The sequence below is a fragment of the Myotis daubentonii genome, chromosome 3 (genome assembly GCF_963259705.1).
Source record: "Myotis daubentonii chromosome 3, mMyoDau2.1, whole genome shotgun sequence".
NCBI lineage: Eukaryota > Metazoa > Chordata > Mammalia > Chiroptera > Vespertilionidae > Myotis > Myotis daubentonii.
Genome location: NC_081842.1, coordinates 38,239,403 through 38,259,266, shown reverse-complemented (window position 1 = coordinate 38,259,266; position 19,864 = coordinate 38,239,403).

Genomic DNA, 19,864 nt, shown 5'->3' with positions numbered 1-19,864 from the left:
AGAATTCAATGTTGATAGCTAATTTTAATTAGAATTTTGAAGAAATTTTCAACTCTCTTCTGGAGATCTGCCATATAGATGGGAAGTCTATTCTCCATCAGTATATGTCCTAAGTCATCAAGGTCCAGAACCCACACAGCAATTAAATCAGGAAAATTAATATAAAGACTCATTAACTGTGACAGGGGGTTAGAACATTGAGAAGTTGGACAGTGAGAAGAAAAGCAAAATATAAAAGATACAAGAGTAGTAAATATAAGAAACCATTTCAAATGTCAGGATTGAGACCCAAACCTTGTTGAACTGTGAACACCCATGACTCACTGTCTGATAGCGAAGTTTATGGTGATGCCTCATTGGTAGAACCTTCTGAAAATCCACCGTCTAGGGTGCCGAGAAAGCTGCTCATGGGAAAGTAGGCCATCAGAGGCACTTTGCTATGTAATTTTCTAAGTAGTAAAGGTTGAGCCCTACCAAAGAGAGAGCTGGCCTTTGCCCTCAGAGTTTTGACATTAAGGTCAGCAACACGGATGGTCAACTATGTATATGTGACCCCATATACTGTGGCTTGGGTAAACTTTCATGATTGGCATACACACAACATATTATCACACATCATTGCCAGGAGAAACGAACACTGGTCTTGACTTCACTGGGAGAGGATGCTAGAAGCTCTGGGTTTGAAACTCCCTGAAATCAGCCTCTTCCCTTGGCTGATTTTAATCTGTATCCTTTTGTTTTAATAAACCATAACTGTGAGTATAACAGTTTTCAGAGTTCTGTTAGTACTTCTAGTGAATTATCAGCCCTAAAGGTGGCTTGGAGAGACCTCTAAACTTGCAATTGGTATAAGAAGTGAGAATAGATTTGTGAATTATTCCCTAACTTTGCACCACTGAAGAGAGATGCAGAGGGAAGCACTGATTGGAGCTGCTGACAACCTCTAGATAACTCCTCCTTTCATTTTAGTGTATATTAGCTGTTTGGGCTAGAGGAATCAGCTGCTATGCTGGTTGATTTTTTTTTAATCCTTTTCCTTACTTGCCTTTGACTCCTCCCCTTATTCTTAAAGCTCTGTTTAGTGCAAACTGGAAAACTTCATCCTTCTCCTCTCTCCCCTTCCCTTATATATGGAGGCTATGGGGCAGTAGAAAAGTGCACAACCCATTGGCCTCTTCTCCTTCCTCTATGCCTTAAAATTCCTTATTTCCCCTTTTCTGTCTTCCCATTTCCCCCTCCCCCCACTCATTTTCTGGCAAAAGGAGCCTTTTCCTCCTTTGACCCTAAGAACACACTGCACAGGGGAAACTGCCCCCGTTCTTTGACCTGGCCCACTCTTGGTTTTTCTTGTCCTCTCTGCTCTTTTGCTGGTGCTCTTTTTATTGGTGGGGTGTGGGTCATAGAACAGCCATGGGCTTTTGGGGACCTTTAACTGTCTCCCCCCCCCTCCCGTTTATAGAAACACTAAACATTCAATTCCAGAGAAGCAAAAATTGCACCTTCCCACAGAACACTACCAAGGGGCATGTCTGCTGCTCCATACCTTTTCTGTTTTCCTTTTTCTTGTTAATGCTTTTAAAAAAAAAATGAGTTTTTTATATAAATAAAGTTTTTAAAGTGTGTAAAAAAAAAAAAAAAGACCTTGGGTGCCAGTGGAGCGTCTGCAGTGCAGGAGTGCAGCTCCGGAGGGCTGCCTGCGATGCACTGCAGAGGCGGGATCGGTGTGAGCTGCCACTGTTGCTGGAGCCAGGTCCTGGGGAAGCCATCAGTGTTGCAGGAAAGGGCTGTGTGCGCAGGAGCCCAAGGAGAGCACACTGAACCAGGAAACAAAACCTCTATTTCCTGCCACGTTTCTCCAGTGCCCCTTACAAAGTTTAGCATCATGGCAACTGGCAAAGGAACAGATTTAAAGTGGTTTCTCTCTGGTTTTGCATAGCAGGTAATGAAGGGTAAATTTAGAACTGAGAGAGCATAAATATGTAGTTGCCACAAAATTTTGTTTATCATATTTTCTTTGGTAAATTTTTTTCCAATTTATCTCTATTGTTTAAAGTATTACATATGTCCCCTTCCTCCCCCCCACCCCCCATTGATCCCTTCTAGCCTGCCCACTCCCCTGCCCCAGGCCTTCATCACACTATTGTCTATGTTGATGGGTTATGTATATATGTATATAAGTTCTTTGGTTAATCTCTTTGGTAAATTTTAAGGTGTTTTTTTTTTTTTTAACTCTACCCTTCCCTTCCTTTCTTTTTTTCCTTTCTACCTTCCTTTCATTATTGTTCAATCTTACTTGGCACATGGTGAGCTAATTTAAAGTGAGGATACATACTTTTATATATTTCAAGAAGATTAACATATATTATTCTTTTGATTAAATCCCAATTTTATAATCAGTTCTCCCAAGACTGACACTGGATAGGTCTTAAACACCTTCTTCCATCTTCACTGTCTCTTAAGTTTTCCTTCATTTTATTCTTGTTTTTAATCTCTTTGTGATGCATTTTGAAAGATTTTTCTCAGTGTTCTGTTCAAATACAAATTTTCTCTCCATATGTGCCAATCTACTATTGATAGTCTACTGAGGTTTTAGTTTTATATATATTCATATTGGTTCATTTTAACCACTTATTTTTATTTATACACCTAATTTTGTGTTCTTGAATGTCTTTACAGATTAGAGATTTAAAATACACTAAATGTCCCCATTTCATTTATGTAAATTCTTCAAATTATTCCTGTGGTGTGTTTTTGCAGCATCTGTCTTTCTTATGCGTTCTATCATTTTTGTTTAGGAGATGATTTTCAAGTTCCTAATAGTGAACCTTTCTTTAATATAATTACCCATTGGCTTTTATCTTGACCCAAAGAATGCCATACTCTGAGTAAGCTCTATGCTTAACATTTAGTTTGGAGCTCCAAATGCATGAACAACAGTGGTTTTCACTTTTGTTTCCTTCAGAAAGTCAGTTTATTCAAACTCATATGGGAAACCTAAATAATCAAACATCTGTACTTTTCTTTTTGAAGAGAAAATAATGATATTAAGAGTTTTTTCCTCTTCACCTTTCCATCTTATTCCCAGAAAATTCAGAGGCACCCTTCCCCTTAAGCATCACAGCTCAAAGGGAGATAACTTGTGGACTACTGTCTAAAGAATTTTGAATACCTTGCAAAAAAAGTTTACTAAATATATAGACGTGTTTAGTGTGTTGACATGACTGAAACATTCTGAAGTCCCTGGATGATAAGCATCACATTGAAATATGTTCAGAGACTTGTTAGGAAATCATATGAAGATAGGCAATTTTTCAGATGTAAAGTGAAATGTTGAGAGGATGGATGTATTCATATATTGAGTTTACAGAAGATATTAATGAGGTGTCATCTCTCAGTGCTACATATTACAGAAGAAAGAACATGCAGAAAAGGTTTATTAGTTGCTAAAATGATGTGACTCCAGTGTTTAGCAATTTATTACATTGATATGTTTTTTCATTGCTTCTAAGTATAAGTAACTCTGTAGTGCTTCTAGTTATAAAAGCTCAAGACAGGTATATGCTATTATATAGCCAGGTGGTGAAGTAAGGAAATAGTTTCTTCTTTTGTCCAATAATGAGGGAAGCTTAGACTCAGTTTGAGGATTCCCTCGTAATGAAAAGCGACACATTAGCTAATTACTAGTAAGTGTGACATCCCTAACTAGTTAAAAAATAATCACATTCAGATCTCAGTTTCTTCATGTTCCAGTTCAAGTGACCATCTCATGCTAAGACCAGTGTCTGGGTCCTAGACCCCTGACATTCTCCCTATTTTGATATGCATCCTGCACTGATTACATTAGCTCCCTTCCAAGAAAAATCACTAAATGTATTGTTATTATTACCATTTTATAGATTTCTTTATAATTTTACTATGACTATCTGGACACACTTGCAATATATAGTTTTGTTATGTATATTTAAATTTTATGTAAATGCAGCTTGTGATTTTTTTTTTACTTAACATTATGCTTGTGAGATACATTTATGTTGATCTATAAAAATTTATCAGTTTTAATTTTTACTTCCACTGCCATATAATATTCTTTATATTGAAGATAACATAATAGATTCATTCCCTTTAATAATGTTTTTCTATTATAATAATGTTTTCTATTCTAATAATGTTTTTCTAAACAATGCTGCAATAATTATTCCTATGAATATACCTTTGTGCATCACTGCAATAATTTTTCTAGGCATATGTTTATAAGTGAAATTGGTAAGGAATAGTATATTTGCATATTTAATTTATCTGATATTGTAAGATTGCTATAAAAGGGATTTTACCAATTTGCTTCCCACAGCAATGTATGGGTTCCATTACCCTTTTTTAAAAATATGTTTTTATTTATTTCCGAGAGGAAGAGAGAGGGAGAGAGAGATAGAAACATCAATGACAGAGAATCTTGATCGGCTGCCTTCTGCACACCCCCTAATGGGGATTGAGCCTGCAACCCCAGCATGTGCCCTTGACTGGAATCAATCCAGGGACCATTCAGTCCGCAGTCCAATGCTCTATCCACTGAGCCAAACCAACTAGGGCTCCATTACTATTCATTTTACTGAAATATGGCATTGTCAGGTATCTTAATTGTTGCTAATCTTATGGGGATAAAATGTTATTTTACTGTGGTCTAACTAGAATCCCCTTGATTATTATTGGATAACACATATTTTCCTTTTTACTGACCATTTTGGTTTTATCTTCTATGAGTATCTGATCATGTGTTTTCATTTAAACTATTTTTCTTCCACTTGCTTGATTTTTAGAAATAATTTTAATTTTCTTCTTCTAGCTGGTGAGCTTTTATATTTTTATGATATTTATTGATGCAAAAACATTCTAATTTAAATACTTGTTTATTCATTATTGCTCAATGTATTGTATTTTTAATGCTTTCTGTGTCTTATTTTAAAACAAGGCATATGTTTTCCTTTGAAAGGTAAAAAGCTTCCATCCATTTTCATGTTTTTAATATAGCTGCTATCGCTGTATGTGTGTGTGTGTGTATGTGTGTGAGTAATGGAAAAATTCCAAATATATATTTTCCATTATGGCATTCTGTAAGTATTTGTTGGAAAAGTGAGCGAATCCGCTCATCTCATTCTTATTAAATTATTTATAAATGTGTCATACTGGCCCAAATGGAAGGAATATTACCTTTGTACCATTACAATTTCAGTAGGTTAGCTGATGGAGCAAGTATAATTTAGAAATGAAGTAAAACACAAATATATTAAATGGTGGTAAAATTTTCTAAAATCATGTTGGTAAATAGATGAATAATATGTGAGAAAAACTCTACTTTCACCCGAAATATTTTCTCTAATCAGAGTCAAACTTGTAATTTTTCTCCCCACCCTTCTGATATCCATTAAAAAAAATTGTATTTTCAAGAAATTAAGATTTAAAAAGTAGTCTGTCACTCATGAAGATATTTACCATTTCTGGTGCTCTTCATTTGTTCTGAACACTTGAGTTTCTCCCCAGTTTTATAACTTCTCTGCTTAGAATTTGCTAAGCTTCATGAATCTGCCTTCACAAAATTTATAAACTTTCTAGTCACTCTTTTTTGAATTTTTTTCTGTCCACTTCCCTTTCCCTTTCTTCTGTGACTATAATTACACATATGTTAGATATTTTTAGCTAGACTTCGTGTGGCCTTTGTGTCTTTGTGTGTGTGTTTATTTTTATGTATTTATTCCTTTTTCTCTTTTCTTCAGGTTGGATGATTTCTACTGACCTTATCTTTAAGTTTATTGAATTTGTTTTTTCTGTCATCTCCATTGTATTATTAGATCCAACTGGTGACATTTAAATTTATAATACTGGATTTTTTTGCTTCTAAAATATTTACTTAGCTGTTTTTATGCATTCTATGTATCTGCTAATGTCTCCAATCTTTTAATTTATTACAAGTGTATTTTCTTTTACCTTATTAGATATATATTTATATCACCTGCTTTAACGTCATTATCTGATAATTTCAACTTCCAATCCTCTCAGGGTTGGGCTGTTGATTGTCTTTTACCTTGAAAATGGCTCATATTTTCTTAGTTATCTATATTTAACATAATTTGAATTGTATCTTAAACAGTGTAAGTGCTATCTCATGTAGATTCTAGATTCTGCTATATTCCTTAAAGAAATTGAAGTTTTTGTTTTTGCAGACAATTAACTTGGTCATATTCAAACTAAAACCCTGACTCACCTGTGGTGGATGACATCTCAAATCTAAGTTCAATTATTTTATATTTGATGATTTGCTGGTAGCTTTCCCCATGCAGCCATAGTTCAGGAATCAACCAGATACCTGGACAGAGTTTATACAATTGGGAAATCTCTTTGTTTGGATCTCTCTTTGCCATTATTTTTTCTTATCCTCTATCATCCTTGGTTGCCGGCTTCATTTCCTAATTTTTCAAGACGTATGGACGGTGGGCTTTCTATCAGAATATTAGAATTTTAGCTACTCCTCACTCACTTAAACCCATAAGAGCAGTAAAAATTCCCTTTTTTCTATTGACAACTTCTTCTCAGACTCTGCCATGACAATCTTATTTCTTCTCCTCCAGAGCCCTCAAGATATTTTGGTATTTTGTCCAGAGTTTAGAGTTGTTATTACAGGAAGGCTGTTTGAAGCTTTTGGAGCTTATTCAGCCACTGCAGAAGGGCACCAACATTTTTAAAATTGAATTTATTGGTGTGACAATGGTTTGCAAAACCACACAGGTTTCAAGTATACAACTCAAAGCATCATCTGCACATGTGCCCATTGCCCCAAGCAAAGTCTCCAACATTTTTTCTATAGAATAATAAAGCATTGTATGGTATGAAGTTTTTTAAATAAAAATAAAAATTATTAAATCTTATGATTTATTCTCTCTAGATAAGAATCTGCCCAGCTTGTGTGTCTCAGTGGTTGAGCGTTGACCTATGAACCAGGAGGTAATGGTTTGATTCCCAGGGGTTGCAGGCTCGATTCCCAGTGTGGAGTGTGCTAGAGGCAGCCAATCACCGATTCTCTCTCATCATTGATGTTTCTATCTCTCTCTCCCTCTCCCTTCCTCCCTGAAATAAAAATATATATTTTGAAAAAAGAATATAATCATCTTAATAAGCTATTTATTTATTCTGGAAAATGCTACATTTTTCAACACACGTAATAAACTCCTTTTGAAATTACCTTAAGAGCCTGTGGTATATTTTTTTAACTTACTAAGAATTGGCATTTATTTAAATAGTTTCATCCATCTCAAGAAGAAATTTGATATTTTGTATACAGGCAAAAAAAAAATATGTGGATTTAAGTCAAATAAATAAGAAGAATATTATGTACTGAATTGTGTCCCCCTATAAATTATTTTGCAGTCCAGCACCCAGGTAACCATGTTTGGAGGCAGGAACTTTAGGAGGTAATTAAGATTAAATGAGGTTAAAAGGATGGATTCCTAATTTGATAGGACTGGTGTCCACATAAGAAGAGGAAGAGACATCAGAGTTAACTCTCTGTGCACACAGAGGAAGGGCCGTGTAAGGACACAGGGAAAGGTGGCCATCTGCAAGCCAGGAAGAGAGGCCTCACTGAAAATCAACCCTGTGGAACAGTATCTTAATCACAGCTTTCAGGACTGTGAGAATATAAGTCTGTCGTTTAAGCCACCCAGTCTGTAGTATTTTGTTATATCAGCCTGAGCACAATAACGCAGTGGCATAACTTGCTTATATCGTGTTTTGAAGGTAAAAAGCTGTAAGTATATAATGCAATAAGAAAAGAAGAAGAAAAAAAACCCTCAAAAACATTTGTACAGTGACCACATGCTGAGAGTCCCCAGAGTGTCCTAATGCAGCAACATTTAAGGGGAACAATCTCTGTGCTGACCACCTGAGCTTTGGGGAGGAAACAGCTTCATGATTTTAGAGTGATGCCTTGCATGTTATTTATTCTTTTAGTAACACTTTGTTAGACTACTCCAGAATGACACATTTCGAATTTGTTTTAGACTGTAGAAGGGTAAAAAAAAGGCTATTTGTAGATTGCCAATTTTAGCTTTCTGCAAGCTTTCAACATGAATGAATTTCTGTTTCAAGCAGATATTTATTACCATGTTTAGGAACCCTTTGACCTTAGGGTGAAAAGATATTTATTTGGCTTAAATCTGCAGAACTGTCATGAATCCACAAGATAAGTTACTTAGAGAGCTTAGGAGAGATAAGAAAATAATCACTCATTACTCTGCCATCTAGCAGCTGTGACCCTGGCACTGAGTGTTTGTGTGTGTGTGTGTGTGTGTGTGCCTTTGAATTTGCTAAAGGAATTGCACGGTAAATCACCAACAATAACAGGAGAATCAATACTCTCTCTCACCTCTTTTGTGAGATGCAGAGCATGGCCTGAATCTGTCCAACAGAATTAAAAGGCTCAGGGTGTCAGGGAGAATGGCAACAAATAGACCTGCCACGCTGCCCATTAGCAAGAGCCCCAGGTCTCTGCCATCCCATTGTTCCCCCTCTCAAAGGGGAACACTGGGGACCTGCCACTTGGAAATGAAAGGTGGTCTGGCTATTCACAGCAGAGATTACTTGCATTTCTAACCAATAAAGTGTACACTCATTCAGCGATAACATTGAGTAAACTCTGTGGAAAGGAAGAATCATTGTGTTTCACCATGATGGGGGAAATGACATTTGATCAAAATAACAGATAGAGGAGGTTACTGTGAAACTCAGGAATGCAGCCCCCAGCTGGCTTGAAAGTTTCCATCACGTGCGCAATCCTTCCTTTGGCAAAGGGCTAATGCCCAAGGCTTTCTGGGTTCTTTTGTCTTTGTACAACAACAGCAGCCCATCATGCATCTGGCCAATTGTGCAGTGGGGTACCACAGGGAGGGATTCCATCCCAGCACCAGCTGCCGATGATTTTATGGCTACCAGCATGAGGATTGATAGCTCCCATAAATTCACATCCAGCTAGTGTACCCACAGATGCCATTCTTATTCTTATCTTGCAACTTTACTAAATTCTAGCTTGAGAAATATCCTGCAGCAGTGAATTCTGAAAGCTGATTATGCACCACATAAAAAAGTCTTTTTATCCATTTTCAATCTGCTACCCTTTGAATTCCATCCAGTTTCTGCTCTTTCTCAAATTAAGGTGAATGGGAGGATGGTATATAATTAGGCAGTGTTATACAATTCATTACTTCATTCACCTTAATCTTATTATCTCTGCAGACATGCTAGGTCAATTCCAGCAACATTTGAGCAGAAGATGTGGTTAATTTTAAATGAACTGAATATAACTAATAATAGAGTTGATTGAGATAAACTCCAAATTGAAAGAAATTGTCATAAGAACTTTATTATGATATTAACATTGGCAGGAGGAAAATAGGCATTTTATAGGCACAGTTCCCGGGGCCAGGGTGTCTCTTTGTATTTGTGAAAAGTGGTGAAGACAAGGAAAAATATCTGTAGATCCCCTATGCATTTTGCATTGGTTGTAGGTGAATAATAGATTGTAAATTCTCAGTTGTGTGCTTATGAGCCTCTCAAAGGATGAACCTGTGGCACACATTTGTAATAGATCAAAAGTTAGTAGTCAGCAAGATCTAATACTTGACATTTCTAGAATAGAATGTTAACAAGGAAATAAGAGGAAGTATTTTAGAGAATTGTAGTGTGAAAAAGATAATAAATGCCTATATATTCCCATAATGGAAATAGAATTAGATTGTTCTGCTAAGAAAATAAAAGGAATTCTTTGTCCATAGTAAGCAATGTGTTTATTACATATATGAAATACATATAATTTAGGGTTTAAAATAATTATTCTTTCATCTACAATAGCATGCTAGGTTATATGTTTGTGAAAAATTACATTGCAGATCTGCAGTGTTCCTATCCCCTGATTTCTGTACTAGTTTGCTCCTTCATCCAGCATTTTTGGTACCCTTAACATATTTTTCTTCTTCTTCTCCTCCTCCTCCTCCGCCTCCTCCTCCTCCTCCTCCTTCTTCTTCTCCTTCTTCTTCTTCTTCTTCTTCTTCTTCTTCTTCTTCTTCTTCTTCTTCTTCTTCTTCTTCTTCTTCTTCTCCTTCTTCACCTCTCTCTTTCTGTCTCGTGTCCCCCTCAACGTTTCTCTCTCTCCCTCTGTCTCTCTCTATATATATATATCTTTCCCCTCAACCCCCTCAACTTTCTTCTCTGGTGTTGACTATATAAGAGATTACAGAAATTCATGCCTATCCAACCATATTATTTTCTTGTTGAATTTGCTGACTTATCTGTTTTCTTTTTTAAATTAAATTTATTGAAGTGACAATCCTATATAATAAAAGCATAATATGCAAATTGTCCCCTTGACCATGTGTTTGACTGCTCGCTATGATGTGTGCTGACCGCCAGGGAGCGGTGCAGAGCATGATGGGCATTGGCAATGCAGCACTGGCAGTGGGCAGCAGTGGAGGCGCTGCCAGCCCCGATGGGCCCCGACAAGAGCTGGACCATGGCAGGATGGTGGAGCAGATGAGTAGGAGGCACCAGGACCAGGCAGGTGTGAGTGGGAGCCCAATCACCCCACTGATTGCCCTGTAGACAGTGACCAGCAGCGGTGGTGGGGGGCAGGGCCTCCACCATCTCCCAAGCACTGAGGGAGCCAGGTGGGGTACACGGCCCTGACCGATTGTCCTGCAGATGATGACCAATGGCTGGCAGGCCCTGATTACCCAATCGAGGCTGGGCCCCAGGCTAGGATGGGGAACTGGGGGGGGGGGGTGGCAGCAACCAACCTCCTGCCGCACCTGGGTGGGGGGCTGTGGACCCCTTGCCAGCTACCTGGGGGCCGGGTTGATGGGGATGGAGGTGTGGTGAGAATGAGGGGTGTCTGCCAACCTCACTCTCACTCCCCCTGGGTTCATGTGCAGGGGAAGACCCTGTTCTCAGGTGCCGGGTGCCCGAAGGAACCTGCCCCAAACCCACACAGCCTCTTCCGTGTGAGTCAGGCCACGGCCGCTGGGGCTGCAGGGGCCAGTCAGGCTCCCCATGGGTTCATGCAGAAGCCAGTCTGTGAGGCCAGAAGAGAGTGTGTTGCCCACCCGGCTTCTGTGCAGCACCACTGGGCAGCCCAGAAGCCCACACTGCACTGCAGCCCACAGCACCCGGCCATGCTCACCACATCTCTGTGTGGGGACTCGGTGCCATACTCAGGCAAATGGAGGTGTGTGGGGGCCTAGGGGGCTCATGTGCTTCCCAGGGCCCAGAGATCAGCTGGGACCTGCCCTTCCACACCAGATGCTCATGCTTTGATCACCAGCCAGGAGTAGGAACTGCACCCATGCACAAATTTTGTTCTCCGGGCCTCTAGTGGTTAATAAAATTATATAGGTTTCAAGTGTACAATACTATTTAATAAAAGAGTAACATGCAAATTGACCATAACTCCAACACACAAGATGGCCGCCCCAATGTAGTCAAAGATGGCCACCACAAGATGGCTGGCAGGGGAGGGCAGTTGTGGGTGATCAGGCCAGCAGGGGAGGGCAGTTAGGGGTGACCAGGCCTGCAGAGGAGGGAAGTTAGGGGCAATCGGGCTGGCAGGGGAACAGTTAGGCATCGATCAGGCTGGCAGGGGAGTGGTTAGGGGGTGATCAGGCTGGCAGGCAGAAGCAGTTAGGGGCAATAATGCAGGCAGGCAGGCGAGCAGTTGGGAGCCAGCAGTCCTGGATTGTGAGAGGGATGTCCAACTGCCCATTTAGGCCCGATCCTGGTGGGGTCCCAGATTGGAGAGGGTGCAGGCTGGGCTGAGGGACACACTCTCCCCTTGTGCATGAATTTCGTGCATCGGGCCTCTAGTTTTATGATATATTATCTATATATTGCATAGTGTGATTACCATACAAAGTCAAATCTTCTATCACCATATATTTGACCTCTTTTACCCTTTACTATCCCTTTTCCCTTTGGTAGCCACCATACTGTTATCTGTGTCTATGAGTTCTTGTTACTGCTCAGCTATAAGAAAAGATGAAATTATTGCCATTCATGACAACATGAATGGATCTTGAGACTATCACACTAAGTGAAATAAGCCAGAAAGGAAAGGTCAAGAACCAAATGATCTTACTCATACATGGGATATAAAACTGAAATAAACAAATGAACACACAAGACACACAAACAATAACTTATCTGCTGTCTGATGTGGACTCTGAACTGCTGAAACCTCAGACTGGTTTTTGTTCTAGCCCAGAGCATGTATGAAGCCTCCTGGCCAGAGAACTCACCCTCAACATCCCTCTGCCCTTAGTGATGAGATTTTTATTCTTCCCCATCTTCTGACTTTCTACTTGAGTACTTGACCACCTGTCATGTTTTATTCATTTGATCTTCCTTTGCTTATGTATCTCTTGTTTGTGCCTTCCAGTCTTCTGATTTCCCTAAATCATGACTGTCCCGACTCCTACATCACTAGCAGAGTATGCTGGCACTTTTGTTTCCCTGCCTAGTTTCTGTCCACTGTCTCACCTAGACTCCAATTTCCCACCCACACCTCATTACTTTAGCTATGAGTTACTGTTGAAAATAATCTTTTGTTTTCTAGGAACCATATTTATTTTCTACCCTTCCTTTTTTATATAAATTATGAAATATACATGGTCCTTGTGAAATATTTGCAGATTACCAATAAAGTAGAAGAAATCAAACTAAGCAAAACAAAACAGTAATCCTATGATCCAGAGCAGTATGGACATTTTGTCATTTTCTTTCTAGTTTTTTTTTTTTTACTATAATTCAGACAATGTCAAAGGGATTTTAAAAAATTCAACATTATACCAGACACATTATCATATATTATTTTAAAAATGTTTATCCACATAATTTTATTTATTTTTTATTATTTATTTTGTTTTAATATCCACATAATTTTTAATAGCTTATTGTTTCATTTTCAAAATTTCCAGTCACTAAATTATGCCTATAAATCTACCATTAATATTATTTCTAAAAATGTATATAATAAAAATGATAAATATTCTTGTTGGGAAGTAATTGTATGCATTTCACATACTTTTCTTGGATAAAATTAATCAATTTGAAATGTTTGCTTTAAAGTATATAACTATTTTGGGGGCTTTAATATATAACTTTATTATATAATGAAAATGGAGCACAACCACCTTTGCAGAACTACTCTCATTAGGTAGGGGAGTAGGTGAAGAAGTTGGGCATTGTTATATGGTGGCACAGTACAGGAAAAACAATGTGTGCAAGTTTAAACTCAGCCGTGACCCTATGATAGTCCATGCATATTACCCTAAGGTGATATGCCCCATTCTCTATTTTTTCCTGTGACTCATGATGAAATGTTCTCCCTATATCTGATTTTCAACAGTAATATTTGGCTGCATCATACAATTTTGAGTTTCCAATATTTTCTCTATTCTCACCTCTTTCTCTGTTAAATTATTACATTTTCTTCCTTCCTACTTTTATGTTTATTCCTGACCCATCTTCTGCACATGTCAGTTAGTTTTGGTTTCTGGTGAGAAACCTGCATTCAGCTGACCTTTGATATATGTGGAGGCATTCATTGGTGCTTACTCTGCTTGGGGTTTGCTGAAATCTTTGTATATTTGTTTTTCACCAAATTTTGGAAATTTCCGACTTTTTGGTGTTCAAATATTTTCTTGAAAGCCCCTCTAAAACTCCAAAACATCTATGTTCTACCTTTTTAGTATTGCCCCACAGATTCCTGAGGCACTATTTGTTTTTTAATTTTTCTCCCTCTGTACTTCTTCAGGATCTTGGTCTGATAAGAGCTACTTGGCCATTACCAAAGGTAGAAGCTTGGCTATGTTTTCTGAAAGAAATTCTTACTTGTGCATGTCTGACTTTCCTTCATTTGCAGATGAGATCTGGAGCAGGAACTTTAGAACATGAAGAGACCAGATTTATGGCTCATCAAGGGAGAGTCCTGGAGGGGTGGCTTGGCTTTCCACCTCACAGCTGAGTCCAGCTGCTGGAGGGAAGATGCTTCCTCATTCACATCCTGCCAGAGACTTTCACAATGAGGCGAGGTATTGCTATTATCATTCTGAAGTAATTTCAAACGCCTTGTGTCTGTGAGTGGAAGTGGATTGGGGCGGGGAAGCATGGCAGAGTTGGAATATCACCCTCTGTTTTCCAGTAGCTGGGATACTGATTAACTGTCATGAAGCAGGCAGAATGGTAGGTCTAGCCTATGTCAGTGCATCTTATCTCAAAGTGAGGTCATTGAAAAACGGTGTCAGAATCATCTAGAATAGTTTTTAAAAAACAAGATTCCTAGCCTCCCCAACCTGCTGAATAATAAGCTCTGTGGATATCTGCATCCATAGGGGGTGCTCCCCACATTCATTAAAGTTGGAAAGCACCGCTCTGTGTCAGTGTGTCTGAAGCCTGGCTGCACATCACAGTCACCTGGGAAGCTTTTAAATCTTAGATTCCCATACTCATCCTGAGGCTCTCTTAATTGGTGTGGTTTGGGACACAGGCATTGGTATTTTTAAAGCTACCTGGGTGATTCTAATGTGCTGTCAGTGTTGAAAAGCACTGCTCTTTGTGAGTGGTAGTTGCTGTCTCAAAGGTCAACAGAATGACTTCTAAGACTTGGAGGCCAGTGGGACAAAGAATAACAATAACCAGCAACTCTTTCAGGATGTTTAGGCCGAAAATACACCCATAAATAAAGCACTGCCTTCCTTTCAGAGACTTGTTGGATACATCCAGGAGGATAAGATGATGCTATGAGGTCATTTCTGATTTGTAAATCCTAAATCAATATTGAACATGTTTCTTATAGGAGTTGTCAGAACCCAACTCATAATATTCCAGAGAGAGATATGGTATGCCACATTTCTCGAAAGTATTTAATAATGTGACCCTTTTCTCTTGTGCACCACATTAACATCTTACACAATCAAGTCTGGGGAGTATTTGTTCTAGGAGGAATTTATATAGAATAAATATTCCAGTTGATCACACTTTGGACCATTATTATTTATAATATAAGTGATGTTTTTTACTATCTGCATATTTTTTTATCCTGGAGTTTTCTGCTTTAAAGACCATTTACTTACTCATGTAGCAATCTCAGCATTTGCATTAATTTTCCCCCTGGGTTGATACAATGACGGGAGATGTCACCTACGTGTTCAAAAGGGGGTTTTACGCTATTGTTGAGGAAGTCCAAAATTATAGATTGCAGAGTTTATATAGAAACTTCTCTTCCAGAAGCAGGGACAGAGATTTTCTCTCTAATAGAAAAAAAATTATTTCTGGGAAGAGATGGGAAGATGCCTAGGTGTTTACAACAGCAACCCTTTAAAATGTAAACAAATGGCTCCAGTTTTTATTACTCCATAAATCTTTCTGAAAAATAAATATCTACGTTCTTCTAGAGGTTTCAATTTTAGGATTGCTGGTCCATCATCCCTTAACCCAGATTGCTAGCAATCCTTGCTCTAAAAGCCCAGAGCAGGCAAAAACATGGAAATATGAATATTTCCTTCATAATGCCATCTACTCTCAACCTGGGGACATCCTCACTGATTCAAAAAAATGGTTCTGATTTAACAGCATTTTCTAATATTAATCCTGGCGAAGTGTTCCTTTCATGAGATGACTACCTAGAATAACTCTGAGACATGAGGACAGACTTACTAAGCACCTTGTTACTTGAAAAACATACATAAAAATAGATTCCCAACTGTTTTAGAGTAGTTAGGGTGACTATAACAAAACACCATAAATTGGGTACCTTATAAACAGAAGAAAATTATTTCTCAAAGTTCTGTAAGCTGCAAGTCCAAGATCATGGTACCAGTATGGCCCTCTTTCTAGCTGCAAACTGACAACTGCTCAGTTGCATTCTCACCTTCCTCAGTTTCTTTTACAAGGGCAATAATTTGGGACCTAATCACCTCTCACATCCTAACACCATCCCATTAGGCATTAATTTTTTAACATATGAAATCTGGGTGAATAAACACACAAACCATAACACCAATCATGCAAAATATTTACGTTTCTCCAGCTATACTTATCAACCTACCCTTTCTCTAAGACTGTCTCTCACCCCAAAATACTAGAATTGACACACAGTCTTTATATGAGCGCCAGTACTGATTAATGGTTAATTAATTAAAGCTACTAACGCTCACCATATAACCTCATTCTCTTACTTAAGTTCAGTACAGTGTTTCATTGACACCTCCATCCGTAGTCAAACATGTGTTGCACAATCATACCATCCATTCCCTTGATAAGAAGAGGACTCCCAATTATATATCTAAACAATCTCATAGTCATACAACTTCTGTGGGCCTCTGCCTTGCTTTGAAGCTTTGATGGAATGGAACTAAAGAGATACAGTGAGGCCTTGACTTACGAGTGTCCCGACTAACGAGTTTTTCAAGATAAGAGCCGTCTCTCGGCGGATTTTTTGCTTTGAGTTGTGAACTAAAATTCGGGTTACGAGCCAGCTTCAGATACCCCACCGCTAGTTGGCGCAGCGAATGTCACAGTGAATGCCACAACATCAGCCCAGCATCACATGTCTCACTCGTTCACTTTTTGATTTGACATATGAGTAATTTGAGTTATGAGTTATGAGCTCCATCACGGAACGAATTAAACTCATAAGTCAAGGCCCCACTGTACCTGAGAAAACAGACAACCACTTCAGTTTCCTTAAAATTTGGGGAGCTTTCTAAGATTCTACCTGTCATTAAAAATTCTCTCATTCTATTTGTCTAGGTATGGGTTACTCCAGCTCTATAAAATCTAAGTTCTTGATGCATACGTATAGGTTTGTAATGTTAGCAATCCATAGCTTGAAAATTATCATTTGCAATAAGAGTTACACAATGTCCTAATAACACCATGATTTTTTTTCTCTTAATGTTTTTCAAGTCTCAAAAGAATATCATACAGCATAATGGTTAATGGGATGAGCTCTGACCCCAAACTGCCTCAGTTCAAATTGTATCTCTGCTATTTTCTAGCAGTAGTAGGTATATTAATAGGTATGTTATTTAATCTCTTTGTCCCTCAGTTTCCTCATCACTAAAACGAGGTCATTGTTATCTGTGTCAAAGAGTTATTACAGGATTACATAAATTAAAACATGCAAAGTGTTTAAAACACAGCTTCCCCTTAGTACTCAAGAACTATTAACCATTATAATACAATTTCTGTAAGTCTAGTTTGCCATTTTGTCTGAGTATATTATGTTTTTACTATTGTTGGATCTGTGTCTAAAAACACTTCTTTCAGATAATGTGGAATAGACTGTAACAGAGGTGTAGTTTAGGGAGTTGAAATATAAATAGAAAAAAGAAATGTAAATGGGAAATTGAGTACCAGGCCTAATTCACCCTATGAAAGTTGGGTAGGTGTGGAGGGAGGATGGTAGCAAATGATTGGAGATGGGGTGGGAGTGGGACAAGCCAGGCAGCAAGTCAACAATAGATTTTTCCTGACAAGACATTAATAGGATTGAGACCATTTAAGCCATAAATCTCAAGACAGGGCACAGAGTTAACCTGGGATAAAAGTGAATCAGTTATGACAGTGGCTGTCAGACAAGAGACTGTGTTGATAAATGCCGACAACTAGGGGTACTGCTATTTCTGCTGGCTCTTATTATCCTAATGGCACGAAAGACACTTTGCCCCTAAATTTTCTTACAGGCATTTCAAGGATATGCTGGAAAGATAATTTGGGAGAGAAATATTTGATAATATTTTCTTCCACCAAAAGAAAAGCATTCACATGCCTATCTGTTTCCACCTCACTAGTCCTCAAGGCTCTGGCAAGCTGTGATCATGGAGTCCTCCCCACACCACCTATTTTGTAGCTGATAGCCTCACTTGGTTTTATTTAAAATGTTTTACGCATTTTATGAGTTTATTCTTGGGCAATTCTCAGTTTTATTGTAACAATGTATGTATGTATGTATGTATTTAAGGCAGTTTTTTTAAAAAACATATTTTTTATTGATTTGAGAGGAAGAGAGAGAGAGAGAGAGAGAGAGAGAGAGAGAGACGTCCATGATGAGAGAGAATGACTAATTGGCTGCCTCCTGCACACCCGACACTGGGGATCGAGCCCACAAGCCCCTTGCATGTGACCTGACTGGGAATCGAACCGTGACCTGGTTCAAAGGTCAACACTCAACCACTGAGCCATGCTGGCTGGGCAGTGCTGTTTTAATTTTTAATTTGACTTGACCTTGGTCAATTTGAGGGCCTTCCTATTCTCCATGGTCAAATACTTTATTTGTGTTTTAAAGACTATTTTTTTCTCCATGGCAGTCTCACTAAAGTTTATTGATAAGCCACGCAAAGCTGATTAATTAATTTACTTAGGTTTATTTAGATATATCATGTCTATTTGCATGTTGGTAATTCTAATTTATGTGGTATGTATATACTGGGCCTCCAAGACAGGGGCCTGGAAATAATCTCCAAGTTTTCTGTGTATTTTTCAGTCGTTAAGTCACCTCCTTTTAGGTAACGTAGTGCACCAATTTAAATTGCTGTTCAATTGAATAATTTAATTAGTTCACTTTTTCTCAAGTAAGAAGTAAAATACAACAGGAATTTATTGGCTTTACAAAAAGAGTTTACAATGCACTAGCATTCTATTTAATAGCTACTGTTATTGTAAGCTATCTTCAGGCTTTATATGTAAATAGTGATATAAATTAGAGTTAAGAAGGTACATAAACATTGTATTCTGGGCAGTGGGAAGCAGAGTGTTTATCAACTAGATTTAATTCTGGTAAGGCGTGAGCCATAGCTGCTATGGAAATGACCAACGGCATGACCAGAATAATCAATATCCCTGTTATGCAGAACCCCGGATTGTTGTGCATTGATAAAAACTACACAGGGCTGCAGCTCCTGATTTAAGGATAGAATTGCAAAAGGCTCTTACTTCTGATGCAGGCTACTGACACACGCTGTGCATATTTCCACAGACCAGCCACAGGTGACCCAGCTGCTTCCCAAGCGGTGTTAAATTTAAATGGCAGACTGATTAGCAACTCTGTGTAGGGATACATGTGCTGTGTATGCATGTGTGGATATGCCTGTGAGCACGTGTGCATCTCGGGGGAAAGGGGCACGGAAGAGATTACAGCGCAGCTGGCCAAAGACATTATATTTTCCATGACTGCTTTTATTTGAGGGATGGGGCTTCACCACCAGACCCTCTCATGGATCTGGCTTGGCAAGTAGTTGGATACAGTTTTTCCATATCAGTTTAAACTCTGTATGCCAAAACATTTGTGCTTGCCTCCTCTGGCTCTAAATAAATTTCCTATTTTCATACCTCCATCGCAGCAGTTGGCCAACTGATCCTTCAGAATAGCAGTAGATGGCCAAATAAGCCGCACCATCTGCTGCAATTTAGAGGAATCCTCAGTGGTGCTGTGACAGCTGTCTGGTGTTGAGGCCTGAACACCAGAATTCATTTGTCAGAGAGGACACATATCCACTGTTAAAATGACCATTTCCTATAAAAAGAATGATTTTTCTAGCAATGCAATACCCTATTTTTTTTAATGGAGGTCAGACTTCTGCCAACTATTGTCTGTTCTTCAAAATATAGCCCCAAATGTGGATGTTGACAAAATAGTCCTTCTGAGCCATTAGATTTAAAACCCAAACTCTCAAACCATGCTTTAATGTATGAAAAGTCATTACACCCACCCTAAGTGTCTAATTACATTTATTTAATACACAGTTCTTAATAAGCTTGATTATCTGGTTTG